The sequence below is a fragment of the Crinia signifera genome, chromosome 7 (genome assembly GCF_055691185.1).
Source record: "Crinia signifera chromosome 7, ASM5569118v1, whole genome shotgun sequence".
Lineage (NCBI taxonomy): Eukaryota > Metazoa > Chordata > Amphibia > Anura > Myobatrachidae > Crinia > Crinia signifera.
The window spans coordinates 162,136,000-162,150,220 of NC_139223.1; the positions used below are offsets into that span (position 1 = coordinate 162,136,000).

At 45.6% G+C, this 14,221-nt stretch overlaps 1 pseudogene; it reads right to left on the reverse strand.

Annotated features, from left to right (window-relative positions):
• Positions 1 to 4,258: 4,258 nt before the first annotated feature.
• Positions 4,259 to 13,382, reverse strand: LOC146021253 (28S rRNA (uridine-N(3))-methyltransferase pseudogene; annotated as a pseudogene).
• Positions 13,383 to 14,221: the final 839 nt, after the last annotated feature.

Consider the following 14,221-nt stretch of genomic DNA (forward strand, 5'->3'; position numbering starts at 1 on the left):
TGTCTCTGAGAGATGCATCAGTAGTTGTCTAGTGTCATCCACTGATGACTCCAGTGACTCAGAACACAACAATAAGTCATCGACATATTGTATCAGTATCGAACCACTCATGGGTTGAAAGGATTGTAAACAATCATGCAAGGCCTGGGAGAAGATGCTGGGGCTGTCTATGAATCCCTGGGGGAGTCCTGTCCAGGTATACTGTACTCCTCTGTAAGTAAAGGCGAACAGATACTGGCTGTCAGGGTGCAAAGGGACGGAGAAGAACGCTGAACACAAATCAATGACTGTGAAATGAGTACAGTGAGGTGGGATTTGCATTAGGATGACAGCTGGGTTTGGCACTACGGGGAATTGGCTCTCAACTACTTTGTTTACCCCTCTTAAATCCTGCACTAGTCTGTAGCCCCTCCCCCCGCTCTTTTTCACAGGAAAGATGGGACTATTGGCCGTGCTGGAAGTTCTAACTAGGATTTCCTGTTGGAGCAATCGTTGGATCACTGGGAATATTCCTAGCTCAACTTCAGGTTTTAAAGGGTATTGCGGTATTTTTGGGGCTATCCTGCCTTCTTTTAAGCGGATCTCTACTGGAGCTACATTTGCCATCAGCCCAGCATCCTGTCCATCTTTAGTCCAAAGGGAACCCGGTATTTGTGCTGTAATTTCAGCTACCCTAGATGGATTTGATTCTACAACAGTGGAATACAACATTAGCCTCTGAGGACTGTCCAGCATATCTTGCACTTCTTGTGTAAGATTTTTAGGAGTGTCTAGGAATACCCCATCAGGAGTGCAATAGATGACACATCCCATTTTACATAGTAAATCTCTACCCAGGAGGTTAGTCAGGGCCGCTGCAGCCAACAGGAAAGAGTGTTTGGTATGCAGAGGCCCGATTGTAACCTCCGCTGGTTTCGTCAGTGGGTAATGTTGTATTTTTCCTGTTACCCCAATTGCTGCTACTGATTTGTTAGTGAAACCCAAGTGAAGAGGAGTGTTGAGAACAGATCTGGCCGCCCCTGTATCAACCAAAAAGGTTTGCCTTACTCCAGCTATATCAACCTTCACCTGAGGTTCCTCTCTAAGGTGTTGAGTTAATCTAACTGGCTGTAGGATACAGGTATGACCTGTTTCCTATTGCCTGACCTGGGTTGCCCTTAGCACAGTGTCAGCCATCAGATGGGGAGGAGGCATGTTGCGTGACCTGTCTGTCTCCTCCCATTGTCTAGGGGCTGGGTATCTTCGTGTCTCACCTTTGTGAGATTCCCATTCTCGCTTATGTGTCTGATAACTCCTGGGGTTTCCTGACCTACAATGAGCTGAGTAGTGACCTTCCCTATTGCAGTTGTAACAAATAATTGGCTTTCTACCTGTGTCCCTGGTGTTTCGTTGGTATGCAGCTTTGTTTGGGGCATTAGTAAGGGCTTGGATGCTAACCATCATTAGTTTGTCAGTTTGCAGTTCCCTGTGTTTCTTAATGTTGCGGTCGTGGTCCACAGCAGATTCCCGTAGGGCATCCACTGTCATTCCACGCCAATTTGGGAAAGACGTTTGGACTCTGGCTCTCAGGTTTTCCCTAAGCCCTTCCACCAGCACAGAGACAATCATCTCCCTCAGGTGGGGGTCGTCCTTAGGCTCGGAGACACCAGTGTACTTTGATACCTCCAGTAAGGCCTTAGTGAAATAATCAGCAGCAGATTCGCCATCCTTTTGTTTGATGGTAAACATCCTTCTATATTCCACTGTCGCAGGAAAATATACTCCCAATTGTAAGTTAATCAGGCGTATATTTTCCTGGTTGATCTCATCATTTATCTCCTTGTCCACTTTCAGTCCACAATCCTGAATGAATTTCGGGATGTCTATGTGAGTGGGGAGACAGGCCCTCAACATGATTCTCCAATCCTTGTTGGTGGGCTCATCAGAGTTTCCCAGATCCCTTACAAATTTCCGGCACAATGCCAGATCTTTCCTAGGATCAGGGAAATCTGTAATGATGGACCGCAGCTCTAACCGTGTCCATGGGTTTAGCATGGTCATCTTCCTGGTAGGTATCACACCCTCTCTGTCTGCCTTACCATAGGGAACCTCCAGTGTGCGCATAGGATATGTTTGTACCACATCCGCATTACTGGGACCTGCTTGGGAATCGTCTGTGTCTGTGCTGTGTAGTGCATCCTTACCTGAGTCCAATACTACGCTGTTGGCATCAGCCGTCTCCTCCTCCTGTGCTGGGGCCTCAACAGCGGGTTGAGCTTTTCCCTCAATCATGTTAATTGCATGGGAGACGGCCAGTGCCAACAGCTGCTCGTTTTCCTCTCGGGTTTCCTTATAAGGGGATAAGACAGGGTACAAGTTAGCAACGGATACATTATTACTTATGTCTTTCTTATGAGTCATTAACCCCTTCGGCACATATGGGGGTGGGGGAGCTGATTCTATTGTGGCAGCGGTTGCATTTATATTGTGGCTGATTGCATCTGGTATTGCCAGACCTCTGATTCCCCATTGTTCCTGTCCTTCCTTCTGCCACAATCTAAGAATATCTATATGCTTCACTCTCTCCTTACGACTAGAGAGTAGGCATATTTCATCTTTTACTGCCGATAAGATTTCTGGATCGAAGCTACCAACACTGGGAAATTCTAACTTGCTGCCTTGTGTCATTTTTATCCATTTATTTTGGTAAACAACTGCGCGTTCACCGTGCTTCCTGCACATAATAAAAGCTGCCGATCCTTTTGGCCGTCTTGCTTCCTCCCTAACATGCACGTTATCACAGCGTGACCCGTTATTACTGTTAATGGCGATTTAATATGACCAAAGAAACAATAAGTGAAAAGCGCGAGTTACGTATTAAGTCCGTAACCAGCATACCCTTTATGCCTAGCTACGTGCGAACAAAACGTAGCGCAGCGTAGCGTACCTTTATCGTGTATTATACACCAAAGAACCAATACCTTAATAAGAGATCCTTTCGCAGTACTTTGACTCTGATCTGCGAATATACCTTTTAAGGACAGAGTCCGTAATAAACCTTTATCGCTAAATGCGAATAACAGACACAACCACGGTATAGAAGTAAGGAGATAGGAACTCCATAAAAAGATGTATTTAAGTCCCTAATGGACAAAAGGGGGTTACAGAAATAGAAAATACAGGTATAACAAGTTATACAATAGTCTAACAAAGTATATACTATACAGGCTCTGCTAAGGGAAGAAAAACAGATACAAGACACAATCAGCCAATCAATACAATAAGAATAAATACCGTTAATGCAACCGTTTACCGTCTCATCAAATATGCGAAGCGCAGTCCGGTCAGAGCTCGCTATCGTTCAGGAATGAACTATAGCCCGGTAGAAAGTCAGGGAAAGGTAAATGTGCCGAAGAGAGCTTTTGCTGCTCTGGGTCGCCTATCTTATAGGGTCAGAAAGGGGAGGTCAAAGGCCGTTCTCATTGGTCAGAGGTCATATGTCAGGTCAGCTGTGATTGGGGGGTAAGATGATACTCCTGGTTTGGCTAGGTCCAGGGGAGTGAACTTTAAGAGTCCTTTGTTTGATGGTTTCGGCGTCAGCAGTGATAAGAACTGGTTTCATCTAGATTCCTTTGTTACATACTTTCAACAGAAACTGTCCCTGGAATATGGATTATGTCCATAACTATCGAGCCGTGTATATTGCGAAATATTCGCAATGACCGGAATACTTCGCACAATGAACGGAACGGAACGATACTAAACATGATACAGACAGATGTGTGCAGGGCTAACTAAGCTATGTGTGGCGTTCTAAACCTTTAACTATATTTCATTTAGTGTAAGTGTGTTATTATGAATTTATGTGTGATAGTATGGCTACTCTTCTGGTCCACTTTGTCACACATACTCGGGTATGGAAACTTTATTTGCGCAACTCTGCGAACCAAAATGGCGGCCATACTATCCTAAAATGGCGTGTGTGTAACTCGACTTCCATAGTCCACCCTTTAACAGTAAATATAAAACTGTTACATTAAAAAAACATTTTACACGACAATACAGAAATTCATAATCCTTACAAAGAAATTGGGATCCATGAAATAAACATATAAGGGGAGTAAACCATCTGCTCTTGGCCGATCCAGGATCACGGATAAACGATGGGCCGCATTTATCGAACAATCTACTCAGGGTCACGAAGGATAATGTACAATTTTGGGATAAAAATAAAAACAAGGGTGGTTACAACATATACACGTTCACAAATATGGTTTCTTTAAAGGGAGGTGGTTTCGATTCTAGGGTCATATACCAAACCCTGGTCTTCCTTTGTTCTAATGGTGCGACTGCCTTGTCCGGGGCAGGTGTTCAGATAATGGTTAAACAGGATACTGGGCTCTTGAATGTCCAGGTTCTGGTCGCTGTCCACACTGGCTTCCAATCCTTTTAGACCACCAAATATAACCAGGGCATGACTGAATTCTGGGAGAGTCACAGCCTCCACGTCACGTCCCCGTTCTGATGTTCCAATAGAGAGGTCATATCCATCCTTAAAAGGACACTCTGTGAAAACAGCACTAAGGCAGGACGCCAGCCTTACACGGTACCCCCAATATATTCCCCCCTCTGTCCGTGGATGCTGTGGGGAAACCGCAATTCCTTTTCGCACTTTCTGATCTGGTTTCTCTTCATGTAATCGAACAGTGACTCTGACGCCTGCTTGCAGCTGCTTGTCTATTTGCACCTCCTTCCGCATGCCACAGTTGACAAATGAGCCTTTGCCTTGTTTAGTTGGTCTATCTAACATAACGCCCTCTCGGTACTCAGACTCCTCGTCTATTCTCACATGGTGAGGACTATCCAGGGGATTCAGAAGTCCTGCATACTGCAAATCAGGATGTTTTGGGAAAAACGATTTTCTTAAATACATGGTACTATTAAAGATGTTGCCCACTGTTATTTTGGGACATCCCCGACCAAGTATTGTGCATATATAATTGCTGAAGCAATATATGGAGAGCTGAGGACACTCCAGGTACTGCAGTATTCGGGCCAGCTGCACAGAGGCCTGTCCTTTCTTTCCAACACCCTCAAAAGTCCCAGACACACTCTGAGATCCTTCTCCCGCCTCATCAAAGATCACAATCTCATCCACACAGAAAATGGCGCAAGCTCGGGCGATTTGTCCAGCCAGGTATGTACGCTCTGGTGACTGAGCGTTATCCATTATGGAACCAGGCAATGCCACACTAAGCGTGTACAGCCGCCCATTCCCTGTTTGTTTCATGTCCTGTTGCAGTGGTTCTGTCTCTTGCTGCTGTTGCTGAGCCTTCTCCAGCTTTCTGACCAATTTCTCCTCTCTCCATTTCTTACGCTGCTCTTTTCGCTGTTCCTTTTGCTTTCTCCAGTCTATTTTCCGATCCGGTTCCCCAGCCGCTGTCTGTGGACGTCCTTCCACCTGCTGCAGCCTCGCTTATGTGTCTGATAACTCCTGACCTACAATGAGCTGCGTAGTGACCTTCCCTATTGCAGTTGTAACAGATAATTGGCTTTCTACCTGTGTCCCTGGTGTTTCGTTGGTATGCAGCTTTGTTTGGGGCATTAGTAAGGGCTTGGATGCTAACCATCATCAGTTTGTCAGTTTGCAGTTCCCTGTGCTTTGATATGTTTTTGTCATGGGCTACGGCAGATTCCCGTAGGGCATCTACTGTCATTCCTCGCCAATTTGGGAACGATGTTTGGACCCTGTTCTTCAATTTCTCTCTCAGCCCCTCCACTAACACAGAGACAACCATCTCCCTCAGGTGTGGGTTATCCTTAAGATCGGCGACACCAGTGTGTTTTGATACCGTCATCAAACCCCGGTTGAAATATTCGCTAGCTGATTCACTATCTTTTTGTTTGATAGTGAATATCTTGCTATATTCCACTGCTGCAGGAAAATACACTCCCAACTGCAAGTTGATTAGGCGTATATTTTCCTGGTTGATCTCATCATTTATCTCCTTGTCCACCTTCAATCCACTATCCTGAATGAATTTCGGGATATCGATGTGAGTGGGGAGACAGGCCCTCAACATGATTCTCCAATCCTTGTTGGTGGGCTCATCAGAGTTTCCCAGATCCCTTACAAATTTCTGACATAATGTCAGATCTTTCCTAGGATCAGGGAAATCTGAAATGATGGACCGCAGCTCTAACCGTGTCCATGGGTTTAGCATGGTCATCTTTCTGGTAGGTATCACACCCTCTCTGTCTGCCTTACCGTAGGGAACCTCCAGTGTGCGCATAGGATATGTTTGTACCACATCCGCATTACTGGGACCTGCTTGGGAGTCGTCTGTGTCTGTGCTGTGTAGTGCATCCTTACCTGAGTCCAATACTACGCTGTTGGCATCAGCCGTCTCCTCCTCCTGTGCTGGAACCTCAACAGCGGGTTGAGCTTTTCCCTCAATCATATTAATTGCATGGGAGACGGCCAGTGCCAACAGCTGCTCGTTTTCCTCTCGGATTCCTTATAAGGGGATAAGACAGGGTACAAGTTAGCAACAGGTAAATTACTACTCAGGTCTCGCTTTTTAGTCATTAACCCCTTCGGCACATATGGGGGTGGGGGAGCGGTTGCGGCTACGGTTGCATTTTTATTGTGGCTGATTGTATCTGGCACTGCCAGACATTTGATTCCCCATTGTTCCTGCCCTTCCTTCTGCCACAATTTAAGAATTTCTATGTGCTTCACTCTCTTCTTACGACTGGAGAGTAGACATATTTCATCCTTTACTGCAGATAAGATTTCTGGATCGAAGCTACCAACACTGGGAAATTCGAACCTGCTGCCTTGTGTCATTCTTCTCCATTTATTTTGGTAAACAACTGCGAGTTCACCGTGCTTCCTGCACATAATGAAAGCCGCCGACCCTTTGGGTCGACTAGATTCCTCCCTAACTGACTCGGTATCCCTGTGTGACCCGTTATTACCCATAATTACAGGAATAAACGTTCACAGCTAGCAGAAACCGGAGGGCCGTTTATCAGTGAGTCACTCCCAAATCACTCCTTCTCCACAAAATGGCACTATTCCGCAATCAAGCGTGAAGCCCACTATGCGAGGTAATGTACTCAATCACCAAGTCTTTCAACTAGTAGCGAACTGCTAGCCAACTTGCAAGGTGCGGCAGTTTTTCCAGGGCACAGCAAAACTTGTTTTTCCTGTACCCCCAAAAACTGGTATTTCTAAAGTAGCTAATCGGATCACTGGGTTCCGATGTATCTCTTGTACCCTCCCAGTGGATCAAAATAGGTAGTTCCACGGAAGGGGCAGTTCCTATGTGTACGTCGGCACGTACACCCTGTCCTAACTGGACTGTCCTACACTGGACTACACTGCGCTTGAGTCGTGCCGTCACACACCCGTTCGCCTCAGTTATTTTTCACACTGGGCGCTGGTTACACCTTGGTCTTATGCTTATTTTTGAAATATTTCTGTACAGAAAATCTTCCCAGGCCGGTAGCTTTTCACTAGATACTTATGCAGGTATAAATCCCTTATAATACGCTATAGGAATCTATTAAAATAATGCTTGAGTTGCTTGCTTAAAAAAAAATGAACAAAAAGAAAAACTTATTTTCTTTTATTAATCACCGCCCCATTCGCAGTATATTACTATACTGTTTAAATAAGGCTAGTGGTTTAATACTGTTCACCTTTGAGTTCCTATGTGTGCTGCATGTGCAGTACCAATGAACAGCCACGTGTGTACGTGCGCTGTTCACAGGCCGCCGATGAATCAGCCACCCACGTGTTCTATAGTGTATTTGCAAGGTTGCGCTCGGGTTTCGCTATACGCAGTAATTGCGCCTAAATGTGGAATAAATCCCTTAACTCCGTCCGAAAGTTACGTATAAAGATGCGAAATAAATCCCGCACTTAATCCGTAAATCACGTACAAAGATGCGAAAATTTCCCGATATGGGCACGTGCGCGCGCACCTTGCGTAATACACAATAGACGCTTTACGTTACTGCAAAAGGCCCAGGACTTGTCGCCACGTGGCGGAGTCCCTGTTTTTGCAGTAACTAACAATAAACAGTTATAGTTTTGCACAGAGGGGATCCTCTATGTACTATAATAAACACAGACTCCACGTGTGCGAACCTTATCGCACGTGGTACATATACTGTAATGAACAAGCAACTCAAGACACTATACCCCGTTAAACTACTTGTGGCAGGCAGAAGTACAGTTTACTAAACACTTAATATATGCTTTAAAACACGTGGCTTTCACTTATTGTGCTTCGGGTTCAACGCTAGCACTTCCCGAACCCCGCACCGCCGCGGACCTGGCCTATCCAGCAATGGAAACAATAAATACTTCCACCCTTTTGCTGGTATAGGTCAGGTCGCACGCCTGGTACTGAGTTCTGGAATGTGGAGCGGACGGACGAGCCCTCAATTGTTAATGGCGATTTAATATGACCAAAGAAACAATAAGTGAAAAGCGCGAGTTACGTATTAAGTCCGTAACCAGCGTACCCTTTATGCCTAGCTACGTGCGAACAAAACGTAGCGCAGCGTAGCGTACCTTTATCGTGTATTATACACCAAAGAACCAATACCTTAATAAGAGATCCTTTCGCAGTACTTTGACTCTGATCTGCGAATATACCTTTTAAGGACAGAGTCCGTAATAAACCTTTATCGCTAAATGCGAATAACAGACACAACCACGGTATAGAAGTAAGGAGATAGGAACTCCATAAAAAGATGTATTTAAGTCCCTAATGGACAAAAGGGGGTTACAGAAATAGAAAATACAGGTATAACAAGTTATACAATAGTCTAACAAAGTATATACTATACAGGCTCTGCTAAGGGAAGAAAAACAGATACAAGACACAATCAGCCAATCAATACAATAACAATAAATACTGTTAATGCAACCGTTTACCGTCTCATCAAATATGCGAAGCGCAGTCCGGTCAGAGCTCGCTATCGTTCAGGAATGAACTATAGCCCGGTAGAAAGTCAGGGAAAGGTAGATGTGCCGAAGAGAGCTTTTGCTGCTCTGGGTCGCCTATCTTATAGGGTCAGAAAGGGGAGGTCAAAGGCCGTTCTCATTGGTCAGAGGTCGTATGTCAGGTCAGCTGTGATTGGGGGGTAAGATGATACTCCTGGTTTGGCTAGGTCCAGGGGAGTGAACTTTAAGAGTCCTTTGTTTGATGGTTTCGGCGTCAGCAGTGATAAGAACTGGTTTCATCTAGATTCCTTTGTTACATACTTTCAACAGAAACTGTCCCTGGAATATGGATTATGTCCATAACTATCGAGCCGTGTATATTGCGAAATATTCGCAATGACCGGAATACTTCGCACAATGAACGGAACGGAACGATACTAAACATGATACAGACAGATGTGTGCAGGGCTAACTAAGCTATGTGTGGCGTTCTAAACCTTTAACTATATTTCATTTAGTGTAAGTGTGTTATTATGAATTTATGTGTGATAGTATGGCTACTCTTCTGGTCCACTTTGTCACACATACTCGGGTATGGAAACTTTATTTGCGCAACTCTGCGAACCAAAATGGCGGCCATACTATCCTAAAATGGCGTGTGTGTAACTCGACTTCCATATTACCCATAATTACAGGAATAAACGTTCACAGCTTAATAGATACCGGTGGGTTATTACTTGTCTGAGAGCTCCCCAAACACTCACTTCTACAGCTTCCTAGAACATCCCACAGTCAAGCAGGTGCGAAGGATACGAGGTATGATACTCAATCACCAAGTCTTTTAACTAGCAGCGAACTTCTAGCCAACTTGCAAGGTGCGGCCTAATTTCTCCAGGGCACAACAAACTTGTTTTCCTGTGCCCCCAGAAACTGGATTTCTAAAGTAGCTAATCGGAAACAACTGGGTTCCGATGTATCTTCTTGTACCCTCCTAGCGGAATTTAGTTCCACTGAAGGGGCAGTTCCTATGGGCACGTCGTCACGTGAACCCTGTCCTAACTGGACTGTCCTACACTGGACTACACTGCGCTTGAGTCGCGCCGTCACACACCCGTTCGCCTCAGTTATGTTTCACACTGGGCGCTGGTTACACCTTGGTCTTATGCATATATTTGAAATATTTCTGTACAGAAAATCTTCCCAGGCTGGTAGCTTTTCACTAGATACTTATGCAGGTATAAATCCCTTATAATACGCTATAGGAATCTATTAAAATAATGCTTGAGTTGCTTGTTTAAAAAAAAATGAACAAAAAGAAAAAAACTTATTTTCTTTTATTAATCACCGCCTTATTCGCAGTATATTACTATACTGTTTAAATAAAGCTAGTAGTTTAATACTGTTCACCTTTGAGTTCCTATGTGTGCTGCATGTGCAGTACCAATGAACAGCCACGTGTGTACGTGCGTTGTTCACAGGCCGCCGATGAATCGGCCACCCACGTGTTCTATAGTGTATTTGCAAGGTTGCACTCGGGTTTCGCTATACGCAGTAATTGCGCCTAAATGTGGAATAAATCCCTTAACTCCGTCCGAAAGTTACGCATCAAGATGCGAAATAAATCCCGCACTTAATCCGTAAATCACGTACAAAGATGCGAAAATTTCCCGATATGGGCACGTGTGCGCGCACCTTGCGTAATACACAATAGACGCTTTACGTTACTGCAAAAGGCCCAGGGCTTGTCGCCACGTGGCGGAGTCCCTGGTTTTGCAGTAACTAACAATAAAAAGTTATAGTTTTGCACAGAGGGGATCCTCTATGTACTATAATAAACACAGACTCCACGTGTGCGAACCTTATCGCACGTGGTACATATACTGTAATGAACAAGCAACTCAAGACACTATACCCCGTTAAACTACTTGTGGCAGGCAGAAGTACAGTTTACTAAACACTTAATATATGCTTTAAACACGTGGCTTTCACTTATTGTACTCCGGGTTCAGCGCTAGCACTTCCCGAACCCCGCACCGCCGCGGACCTGGCCTATCCAGCAATGGAAACAATAAATACTTCCACCCTTTTGCTGGTATAGGTCGGGTCGCACGCCTGGTACTGAGTTCTGGAATGTGGAGCGGACAGACGATGCCCCCAATTGTTAATGGCGATATAATATGACCAGAGAGACAATAAGTGAAAAGCGCAGGTTACGTAATAAGTCCGCAACCAACGTACCCTTTATACCTAACTACGTGCGAACAAAGCGTAGCGCAGCGTAGCGTACCTTTTATTGTATTATGTACACCAAGAACCAATACCTTAATCAGAGATTCCTTCGCAGTACTTTGTCTCTAATCTGCGAATATACCTTAAAGGACAGTGTCCGTAATATACCTTATCGCTATTATGCGAATAAACAGACACGACCACTGTATAGAAATAAGGAGATAAGAACTCCGTAAAAAGGTTGTATTTAAGTCCCTAATGGACAAAAGGGGGTTACAGAAATAAGAATAAACAGGTATAACAAGTGATACAATATACTAACAATGAAAGCTAAACAGGCTCTGCTAGGGGGAAAGATTACAGATACAAGACACAATCAGCCAACAATATAATAAGAATAAATACCGTGAATGCAACCGTTTACCGTCTCATCAAATATGCGAAGCGCAGTCCGGTCAGAGCTCGCTATCGTTCAGGAATGAACTATAGCCCGGTAGAAAGTCAGGGAAAGGTAGATGTGCCGAAGAGACTTTGGCTGCTCTGGGTCGCCTATCTTATAGGGTCAGAAAGGGGAGGTCAAAGGCCGTTCTCATTGGTCAGGGGTCGTATGTCAGGTCAGCTGTGATTGGGGGGTGAGATGATACAACTGGTTTGACTAGGTGCAGGGGAGTGAACTTTAAGAGTCCTTTGTTTGATGGTTTTCGGCGTCAGCAGTGATAAGAACCAGTTTCATCCAGATTCCTTTGTTACATACTTTCAACAGAAACTGTCTCTGGAATATGGATTATGTCCATAACTATCGAGCCCGTGTATATTGCGAAATATTCGCAATGACCGGAATACTTCGCACAATGAATGGAACGGAACGATACTAAACATGATACAGACAGATGTGTGTAGGGCTAACTAAGCTATGTGTGGCGTTCTAAACCTTTAACTATATTTCATTTAGTGTGAGTGTGTTATTATGAATTTATGGGTGATAGTATGGCTATTCTTCTGGTCCACTTTGTCACACATACTCGGGTATGGAAACTTTATTTGCGCAACTCTGCGAACCAAAAATGGCGGCCATACTATCCTAAAATGGTGTGTGTGTAACTCGACTTCCACAACGTGTATACCATTACTGCGGTGATACCGACTGATAGCCACAGCCAGCCCTGGTAATGACACAGCACAGCGACCCAGACACAGCAAAATGTATATAATAGTCACTAGACGTATATACCATTACTGCGGTGATACCGGCTGATAGTCACAGCCAGCCCTGGTAACAACACAGCACAGCAACCGGACACAGCAATATGTATATAATAGTCACTAGACGTAGTTACCATTACTGAGGTGAAACCAGCCGGAAGCCACAGCCAGCCCTGGTAATGACACAGCACAGCAACCCAGACACAGCAAAATGTATATAATAATCACTAGACGTATATACCATTATTGCGGTGATACCGGCTGATAGTCACAGCCAGCCCTGTTAACGACACAGCACAGCGACCCGGACACAGCAATATGTATATTATAGTCACTAGACATATATACCATTACCGCGGTGATACCGGCCGATAGTCACAGCCAGCCCTGGTAATGACACAGCACTGTGCAGCCGTAGAGGTGTGAGGTATACAGGGAGCAGGCCCAGGTGGTACCTCTGTACTGTAATCTCCTGGGCAGGCTGCCTCTAGTCTGTGCAGCCGCAGAGGTGTGAGGTATACAGGGAGCAGGCCCAGGTGGTACCTCTGTACTGTGATCTCCTGGGCAGGCTGCCTCCAGTCTGTGCAGCCGGAGAGGTGTGAGGTATACAGGGAGCAGGCCCAGGTGGTACCTCTGTACTGTGATCTCCTGGGCAGGCTGCCTCCAGTCTGTGCAGCCAGAGAGGTGTGAGGTATACAGGGAGCAGGCCCAGGTGGTACCTCTGTACTACGATCTCCTGGGCAGGCTGCCTCCAGTCTGTGCAGCCGGAGAGGTGTGAGGTATACAGGGAGCAGGCCCAGGTGGTACCTCTGTACTACGATCTCCTGGGCAGGCTGCCTCCAGTCTGTGCAGCCGGAGAGGTGTGAGGTATACAGGGAGCAGGCCCTTGTGGTACCTCTGTACCTTGACAGATGGACTTAGCAGACCCAAGCTCTCTGGCATTATTATATTCCCAGCTGTCCTGCTGTGCTGACTGCGGGAACCATGTACGGGAGATGGCATCATGCATATTCAGCTATTTCCCTGGCTGGCAGGGGCACAGAACACACACAGTGGTCCCCTAGGACCCGGTCACATGTAACCTATATTAGAGGAAAACGTCTGTTCTGTTGGGACGGAGATTCTATTACACACGGCATATATGTGTATGTATGAATAATCTCTTACAGACGCTGCCATACATGGTCCATATGCTGTAGTCTCCTCTCTGCCAACATATGTGCGCACAGCCCCTGCCCATCTTGGTAGGCAGAAAACGTGGCTCAGTCTCCATGTAACAGGCATATACTCTGTAAAAATGAATCACAGGACTACAGGGGGGGGGGGGGGGCATAATATTACTGCCTAATTTATTCCTTGCGTGTTAACTATCACCCCTCCTGTTGTACTGCAGAGGGTAAAGTTCTTATGGTGACTGCCAGGTGGCTGTGCCACTGTAACTCACTGATGGAACCATTACTGTATGGGCAGCCTAAAGCCAAAGTCTCCTTCACACACCACAAGCATTAGATCCTACATGCCAGCATTGCCAGGTGTATAACCTGCTTTACATGCACATGGGCAGTATGACTGGTGAGTCCCTGAGCGCCCATACACGTGTGTACAGCAGCATTACATGCACATGGGCAGTATGACTGGTGAGTCCCTGAGCGCCCATACACGTCTATATAGCAGCATTACATGCACGTGGGCAGTATGACTGGTGAGTCCCTGAGCCCCCATACACGTGTGTACAGCAGCATTACATGTACATGGGCAGTATGACTGGTGAGTCCCTGAGCGCCCATACATGTGTGTATAACCTGCTTTACATGCACATGGGCAGTATGACTGGTGAGTCCCTGAGCG